Here is a 10247-nt window from a genome sequence, read left to right as displayed (position 1 = left end):
AATTGCCAGATAATAAATGAGTTTAAATAATTATTTATCATTATTTTGGGTATATAATTCAGAAAGAGCTCAAAAGATTAAATTGCATCATTATTACATAACTCTTTCCATTTTTGCTATTTATTTATATGATTAATATTTTTTAGCACTTTTTTTTTTTTGAGATGGAGTTTTGCTCTCGTTGCCCAGGCTGGAGTGCAATGGCACAATCTTGGCTCACTGCAACCTCCACTTCCCAGGTTCAAGTTATTCTCCTGCCTCAGCCTCCCGAGTAGCTGGGATTACAGGCATGTGCCACCATACCTGGCTAATTTTGTATTTTTATAGAGACAGGGTTTCTCCGTGTTGGTCAGGCTGGTCTCAAACTCCCGACCTCAAGTGATCTGCCCTCCTCAGCCTCCCAAAGTGCTGGGATTACAGGCGTGAGCCACTGCGCCCAGCCATTTTATCACTTTTATCTATAGAAATGAAAAAGAGTAATAGAATTAACATAAAACTGTACTTCACTCCATCAATAAGTAATCATCATTTACAGATACACAAACTAATTGGGGGGAGGGAAAAGCCAGTCATTTCAGTAAGAAATGAATTTTCAATAAAAATTTACATTTTATATTTACTAATTATTTATCAAAATTTATTATCTTTATGTTATTTTGATTGTGTACTAATAATGGTTATAGTAACTCAACCCAAAGAAATATTTGTTAACCCTCAGAACCTTAGGTTACTGTGAAGAAGACAGTTTTAAAATTTGATTTTCTAAACTTTTTTCACAGAGAAGTAGGACAGATTACATAAGATGCTTTCATGCTTAAACGTGTATTACATGAGGGTTAAATTTTGTGGAAGAATCAAAACGAAATATGAGCTCAAAGAGGAATAAAGAAATACACAACAAATTCTACCATTTTAAAAAAACTTGTTCATGAATATATAAAGATGTCATAGGGGATATAATCGTAATAGTATTTAGATTTCACTGGACACTTTTAAAAGAGTGATGGAACAGTTTTATTTTAGAATGTTAATAAATTATGAAATGTCAAAAATTACATTTTATAATTATTTAAATTTAAGATGAAAAACTTTAGATGCTAACTTAAAAATGTGTGACATGACTCATAGTTTTTCAAAATTAATTTGGAAGGTTTTTTTAAATGAAAAACTGTAAGACTAATGTTCTCTACAACCACCAAGTGCTGAGAGCTGCTGCTTCCCCCAAGCTCCAAAAGCCCTCTCTGGGATCTTTGGGACCCAAAAGGCTTCCTGGGATCTTGATGGGATCCCTGCCAGCCACCTGGCTTAGAAATCTGTTGACCACACCTTGTGAATTCCAGGCCAACTGCAAAAGGGAGCAGACCACCCAAGCCAGTTTTCTCTTTTCCAGTCAGAGGGAGCATCTGCTCTCTCCCTGTTTTCCAGTAACTCATGTTGCTCAGCTAGCACTGATGGCACCCAGGTACCCTGGCGAGAGCAGGGCATGGACCAGGACCCAGGAAAACTGGCCTCCTGTGCAGGTACCAAAATCTCAGACATGGCAGGGAAAAGATAAAGATCCACTTACTAAAACCTGGGCAAAAGGCAAGGATTTTGTTTCAGAGAAATGAAAGGGATTTTTTACTAGAACTAGAACTGTAAGATCAAAAGGTCATGATGCAAAATAGCCATGATAAATGCCTGGGGCTCCTGGAATTTTATTTGGCTAAGAACAGGAGTTTTCTTCAGTACCTGGGGAAGCAGAAAGCGTACAGACAAGGCTGAGAGATCCTCATCTGACTAAATAGTCTAAAGGACTTCAAGCCCAAGACCTTCTGTCTCTAAAGCCTCCTGTTGAGTTGTGTCCCTCATAAAGATATGTTCAAGTTCTAACCGCCAGTACTGTGCATGTGACCTTATTTGGAAATAGGGTCTTTGCAGAGACATACACACACATAGAGGGAAGACAGCCATGCAAAGACTGAGGCAGAAAGTGGAGTGATGCAGCTACAAGCCACAAATACCAAGGATTGCAGGCAACCTTAGCATTCTTGAAACTAGAAAAGGCAAGGAAAGATTCTTCTTTAGAAACTTCAGAGGGATCACGGCCCTTCCAATACCTTGATTTCAGACTCTCAACCTCTGGAGCTGTGAAGGAATGAATTTCTGTTGTTTTTAGGTACCTGGTTTGTGAATAATTCATTACAGCAGCCCTAGGAAACTAATATACCTACCTACTGCGAGATTATAAGAAGTCTCAGGGGATCGGCCACTTTCCTACTGTTGGATTTTATGCAAGTTACTAACCTTTCTACAACTCAATTCAATTCAGCTAAACAAATATTTGTGTACTGCTTGTCACTGCACATTACATGTTTGCATGTTTCTCACAGTGGTGAAAAAGACAGACATAGCCAGCCCCGGACCCCCCAGAGCTCTAAGCTTAGAGACAAAAAGCTGGAGGTAGAACAAGAAATTAAAAGAAACAAAAAGGATGACTTTGTGTTTTAGCATCATGCTGGGTCATTATTTAACAGGTCTGCTCAAGGATTGTTTGATTCCAAGGAGAATGAAACTTTGTTTGACTTTGCTATTTGCTACCGGATCAGAGCCCCATTATGAAGTTACACGTTGATTTGTAGACTTCTGTCCAGTAGGAAAAAATAATACTAAAGGTTATAGTTTTACTATCTGTAGGACTTTAACAGTCTCTTGGGTTTTTTTTTAATTCCTTTCCTGATATACGACATAAGCACCTGTTCCTCAAATGCCCTTGGGTGCCAACTTTGCCAGTTTACTAGTTCCTTCATTCATCAATGAGTTGAGTATATTTTTGACATGTTCATTCAATTTTTGTATGAGAGTCATGTTTTTAACTTTTTGAAAATTGTACTTTGACACAGAGCTATTGTAAAACTTAAGTGATACAATATTTAAAAGATTGATTTGGTTCCTGGGGTTCAGCAGGTATTGAATGAGTGTGAGTTCTCCTTTAGCAGCTGAAAAAAACCTGAGAGATTTGGGAGAAGCAACCTCTGAGAGACTTGATCCACTGCCAAGAAGCCAATGTACACTGACGCAGTTGTGTTGTGTGCCTTGTTTTGTTTCTTTATTCTCTTCCTATTCTTGTCTTTCTTATTCTTATCTGTTATTAAGACATACATTTTAACTCAAGAATTCACTCATGGTCCAGCCAATCACCCTTGTAGCTTCTTATTGATCTTCTTTAGTGACCTCTTGTTCATAAAAAAAGAGAGTCTCCTTTTACTTAGCATTCTTTTTCTTAATCTCTTGGACAAAACAATAGCTTTGTTTAAAGTTAGAAGGTAAAATTTATGCTAAATCCAGAATTGCTGATAACTTTGAAGATAAGTTTTGGCAATCTTTGCTACAGTGCAAAAGTAATAAAAATCCAAGCAAGATTTCTGCAAGTTAAAACAAATTTTTTTTTAATGAAGAAATGATACTCTTGATTTCTAAGACACACAGGAACTTTAAGTACTTTCAATGAAACTAAGGTACTGTTGACTTCACTGGGACACCATCATCCCTGAGCTTGTAAAGAAAATTTAGTAACTTTTAAAAAGACGTGACGCCCTTTTTCAGAAGTTAATATGACCTGAAACAGTGAAGAATTCAAGAATTTACAGCCCAGTATAAGAAACACAATGTATGGTCTCTGCAAAGACTGAAGTGGCTGGAGAGAAGAGGGGAAAGAAGCAGGCTCCTTGAGAAACCAGAACCTGTGAAATTTTTTAACTTTGAAGTCCAGAAACAGGACCACGTGTACAGGAAGAGCTCAGCAAGTGATTTTTGGGTAAGCAGATAACACAGACACTATACAGATAACATAGGCAAATATAATTCATGTATCTAACATTTTCACAGAGGGAAAATTTTACTTCTTTTGCAAATTTAGTAACACATGTTTTCTAAATGCTTTTTTTTCATACATAACACTTTGTTTATTCAGTCCTCCATCGAAGGACATTTGGATTGCTTCCACCTCTTGGCTATTTCAAATAATACTGCTCTGAACATGGGTGTGCAAATCTTGAAATCCTGCTTTCTTTTTTTTATCAACTTCTATTTTAATTTCAGGGTACATGTGCAGGATGTGCAGGTTTGTTACATAGGTAAATGCGCCATGGTGGTTTGCTACACAGATCACCCCATCACCCAGGTATTAACCCTTTTAAAGTAAAATTTATAGTGTCATATCTATTATATATCTACATATTCATGATAGTAAATATTTAATTTTTTCCTATCTTTCCCCCCAGTGCATTATTCCGTTCTTGATATAATAATTTAAAAAATATACGTATCCTATTCATAAGACCTTTGATGAAGATGCATATCTGAATGCTACACATAGAAACTGGACCATGGTAATTGCTGCCACCTTGTGGGATTGTGAAAGAAAGTCAAGAGTCTATTACCTCCCTAAACTTGGCATCCTTTCATTCAAGCATTCATGCATCCATTCATCCTTTCATGCCACATTTACTGTGTGCCAGGCCCTGGCTAGGCTCTGGGGACAAAAGACAAGTAAGACACAGTCTGTGTCCTCATGGTATGTAGTGCAGTCATCCAGACACAATATGTTGTTAAAATATTGTCACAGAAGAGAGTGCCCTTCTTGGTTGGAGGTAGTAGAGGAACCCAAAAGATTTTCCCAAAGGGGCATAATCCAAAGACTCATGAATAGCCAGGCTCTTTCCATTCTATGTGGCTTTCCAGCATGACAATAGTTTCCTGGACAGGATTTTCTTGCCTATTTCTGCTGTTTCTTTCCCACTAGTAGGAAAGACAAAGAAAGGCACAGTGCTGCCCAGCCTCAGCACCTCAGAGGGTGTGTGAATATCTTTCCTCTGCTTCTCCAGATCCTCTTTCCACCCCCATTTCTCCTGCTCTGTGCCCCAGAAGGCTAACCAATGTGAACCACCTCTATCTCTCTCTTGCACAATGACTTCCAGTTCCATTTGGACAATATTGGGGGTGAGAAGGCACGAGCAAGAGAGGAAGGAGCATTAGATCATAATATTTATGCCCAGATTCCCTCCCATATAGGCCATCAGGGGCCTACTGCATCCCTCAATATGAGGCCTCAGGTTATCCCTTCCCTTGTTTTTTCAGACCTAGAGGTGGTAATAGTGCCCAGCTGATGCTGGCCATAGGGTGCTACACTAATCCTTGTGGTCTTATATTCTGCTCATGCCTTTGTAAATAATCCGTTCAAATCATCTAAATTTGAGTGTGCCATTGGTTTCTTGCTTCCTGACTGATATGGAAGAAACAAATGAATAAATAATTGAATACATGTATTCTATGTGAATGAATGATTGAATTATTTTTAATGCCTTTTTAATTCTTATTTTATATTTTTATGGATACATAGTAAGTGTATATATTTATGGAGTATATGAGATGTTTTGATATAGGCATGCAATGTGAAATAAGCACGTCATGGAGAATGGGGTATGAATGGTTGAGTTAAATAACTGAGTGAATTAAAGCATGAATGAATGAATGGGTATGGAGATGAATGTATGAAAACAGAATGCAGGCACATATAATATATATCTATTTCATGCATGAATAATTGCATAATAACTAAGCAAATGAATGACACCCATGTAAAAAACTGAATGGAAGCATGAATGAAGAATGAATTCATAAAAATGTGATTTAAGACCAGTTTTAATCAATTTCGATGCCTGACTTTACCACCTCCCAGGCTCCACATGCAAAGAAAAGGAATGGATGAGCTTCTCCCTAAAACAGAGCTGTTACGTGAAAATCTAGTCCAGAGAGGCGCTGAGAAGTTAACTTAGGAAAAATGTTTTGGGAAAAGACTAAGTTAAATTTTAAAGAGAAGGACAGAGAGTCATGGTAGAGCTTTCTATAGAGGAGCAGAACATAGAGATGGAATATAGGGAGTGGAAGGAATGAAGCTTCCTTTCTCTAGAGGGAAATTAACAATAGTTCACAGGCTCAGAGAAAGGCACCGTGGAACAGGAACCCAGCCGGCAAATACTGCCATGAGGATCAATTGTCATGGATGGGAGAACTGGGAAGCATCTAAATGCTACATCTGGGTGCCAAAGTGGAATGAATCAATGAAATATTTTTTCTCAAGACTCAGATATCATCCATTAAGCTACTTGATCATGTTACAGAAAACACTTTCCAAGGGATCATGGTCATTAGCACAAGGTCACTGATCTCACTCACTTGTTCTAAACATGATGGCCTGGTCAAGATTCAGTGCTTCTGTATTCATGCCAAAACGTGCAAACGACGGAATTAGAAGCAATTTAAAAATCACGAAACACCACATGTCAATATGAGCCCTTGTTTTCTAGTTTACCTCTCCCCAAGCTCAAATTCCTATTTAATAATAAAAAAGAGATAATAGGACACATCTGTATTTACATGTGTAGTCCAGGAGGACACAATTCACATGCTAGAAACTTTAAATTCTGAAAAATATAAAAGAGATCATTCAGGAAAATGGATCATGACTTTTCCTTTGGAGAACTCATTTCTGGGAATTTTCTTAGGGAAATAATCACAAATATAAGAAGATGTAGGGGCAGGGATGTTCACTGAAACATTGTTTATCTAAATTTTTTTTAAAAGACAACTTAAATTTCTACTATTAGGAGACTGTAAAGCAATGGCTAATAATAGGTGACACTTGTCAGGCATTGATCAATGTATTATCTCTCCTTTAATCTTCACAAGAGTCTTAAGTCACTATGTATGGCTATTATACCCATTTTAGAGGTAAGGAAACTGAGGTGCAGGGAATTCAATTTATTTTTACAAAGCTAGAAATTGGTGAACCTGGCATTTGAACTGAGACAATCTGGCTCAATGTCTAGGCTCATAAAATAATGTCATACTGTCCTTATATAGTCAAAATTCTTGACTATTGTCATTGATAAGGAAGGATGCCTACAGAAAACTGAGTTAATGAAGCAGGTTAAAGAAACAGCACATACAACCAGATCTCATGCATAGAAAACTATGAACACAAGCACAGACAGATATCTGGATGAATGGTCACCAAAATGGTAAAGGTGGTATTCTCTGGTGAGAATATTACTTTTGGGGGGAATTTTCTATATACATAGGATTTCTTACAATTTGTAGGTGTCATTTTAACAAAAATAATAAAGCTAATGCCAAAAAATCAAGCAAAATCTTGGTTGAGTGCTCATCTATTTCACACCTAGATGCATGCTATCTTTCATCCATTGCCATAGGTACTGTAAATGGAGGCACCTTGATTGCTACTCTGGCTTTGCTGCAGACACTACACCATTTTGCCTTCGATGCTTAAGTGCTGTCTTCTAGCTGCTGCCATTCTGGAATCCCAAAATCCCCACTGACATCAGGGAACCCCATTTCATGAAAGCTTCTCTCACTGTCTGCAGGAAACAGGGACAATTCAGCCTGCAGAAAATAGCTATTACCAAGCTTTTCCAATAAATACTAGGGGCTTCTCATCAGTGCATTCCTTATTACCTCAGTACAGAGAGTGGTTGGCCCATTTGGAGAACACAGATTTTGAGTTTTTAGACCTTACATAATAAATCCATTCTAATATTTCCTATACCAAGAACCAATTTAATACCATGCCAAGGAAATTCTGGAAGCTCCACTTCATTTACTGTCGTCCTTCATCATGTCCAGAGTTCAACAAGCCATCACAGAAAACTCCTAGAACTAATTATTCCAGGGTCCCTCCCAGGCGTTAAGTCCTGAGTCATGAGTGAGTATTCGTATGTCAATGAATTTCCTTTCTCCAGCCTGTTGTACACTTTTCCCACTGAAAAAACATCTTTGAGATAATATATTTTACCTTATTTTTTTCTGTGCATATTAGCAAGGTTCTGTAATTCCTTTGGTATGTAAGCCATTTATTCCAATAATAGGGCTTGTATTTCACTTCAAAGGCTGGGCTTTGAGTTGACTCTGGTTATAAGTCTGTAAAATAAGGGGCAGGGGAAGGGGGAATATTCTTGAGGGGAATCGTTGAGGAGAATCTGCATCATCTTGTGAGGCACATGCTTCATGTAAAGCCATGGTACACTCTTCAGACAAGGGAAGACTTTTCTTCAGGGGAAAGAACTGTTTCTGACAGGTAATATGGCTCAGGGAAATCTGAAATTTAAGCATCTCAGAATCATCCACCAATATTTTCCTTATACCCAGTCTCAGGGTCGCTTTCTTCCCTGATCAGGGCCCTGATTCTGATGTAGGAGTTTTGCTGAGGCCATGCATCTATCTAGTCTCCTTTGCAGTACTGCCACTTAATAATCAGATCTGAGCTGATTTTCAGCACAGTCTGCAGGAGATGAGCTGCCATAGAAACTTTCTGGCTTTCAAAGCATTCCTTGGGTTGGCTGTTAACTAACAAACCTATCATTTTCTTTTTCCAAGGCCTTCCATTTGGTTGTAAGAGATCATCCCACTGTACAATCCTAGAGATTAATGAGGACCCTATACTGATTTAGAGAAACAGGGGTTTGGTCTCAATACCTTACCCTCTATCTTTACCCAATCCCAATTAATCTTATATTAAAACCTTAGTAATGCATCAAATGTTAGTGCTACCCTGCTTACCTCCAGTGATGGGAATCCTTATTGCTTTCAGGTATGCAGTAATTCAATTTGCAGGTCCTTTCTTTTCCCCAGCCTGGATTTGTTGACTAAAGCACTCTTGACAGTCATGTGAAGTATCGCTAAGCCAAACCTTCCAGGTTTTGGAAGCCAGAGTGGATGGGTGTCAGGCAAACAATCCCAAAAAATTTACACATGCTCTCATACTCTCAGCTCCAGTCTTAGCCCTATTGGTTGCACAAGAGGATAGAGATCTCTACCTCCTGAGGACACGCACAAGTAATTTACATATGGTGAAAGATGAATGACCAGGAAGTTTTCAAAAAGATGCCCACCCTCACTGGTATTCAGGAAAACAAAAAGTAAAATAACAATGAGATATAATTTTTTTCACACTTAAAATGGGGAAAAATGAAAAATATTGCTAATATTCAGTATTGGTAAGAATGCAGGCAAGGGACTGTCAAATACAGTTGATGAACATGTCAGTTGTCTATATCAATCATCAATCATGTATCACCAATCATGACACATGATTTTTGGAGATATAACATTTTTGGAGACCCATTTGGTAGTGTCTGTCAAAATTTTATGTGCCCGTGTCATTTGACCCAATGATGTCATTTCTAGAGATCTATTCTACAAAAATATAAGCAAATGTGAGAAATGCACACATACTCACATATAAATGCTAATCACAGCAATTGTTCTGAGAATGAAATATTGGAAGTACCTGAAAATCCACCAGTAAGGGAATAATTAAATAATTTACGGGATAGCCACACTGTGCAACTAGCAAATTTAACTACACTGAAGTGGAAAGGTGATTAATGAAACATCAACTCATGAGCAATATGTAGATCATAATCCTACTTATGCAGAATCACTATACATATTTATAAATGCACAAAAGATTTGATGGATACATCCTGAGTCATTAACAGCACTTTTTTCCAGAGAGAGAAATAGGATTGGAGGGGGGGATGTAGAAGGAGGCTCTTACTTTTGCTATACATCTGTGTAGTATGAATTTTTACTGTGAGCATGTACTACTATATAATTTTTAAAATAATTGTAACCTGTGTTCATTCCCACCTTGCAAGATTTTATGATTGTACTAAGGAATCTACCTATATGTATCTGAATCTGTTAGAGGATGTAGGGAATTCATTATATTGGCCTTTAATAACATTCTGCTGTTCCATCATTCCAACTTGTTCCATCATTAATAATCCAATACTTATTAATGCTAAAGGAGAATTGCATGCTTTTGTTTTCTAATGTGAACAAAATAAATGATTGCATGCAATGCATTCATTTTCCCTAACAAACAGTTACTAAATGTCTTCTCTGTGCCAAGCATTTTGCTAGGGCTTGACTGTACGTGGTCCCTGCACTAAACTAACTGGTGAGAAAATAGATTGTAATTAATAAACAAGCCAGCTATGGCCACATTCATCAAGACTGTGGTTTAATATTTTCCTGGCACAAGTCTGAAACTTTGCCTTCTCCTAGGCCAGGACTCAGGAAGGTCATTTAGATGTGGCAGGCAAAGACAGTGTCTCTTCCTATAGAAGCCTCTGCTGGAGACTGGAATAGAACCCATTTAGAGGGTACAGTTAGGGGCAAGGGGA

Source organism: Pan troglodytes, chromosome 2, assembly GCF_028858775.2.
Source record: "Pan troglodytes isolate AG18354 chromosome 2, NHGRI_mPanTro3-v2.0_pri, whole genome shotgun sequence".
NCBI lineage: Eukaryota > Metazoa > Chordata > Mammalia > Primates > Hominidae > Pan > Pan troglodytes.
This window is presented reverse-complemented; position numbering follows the sequence as displayed.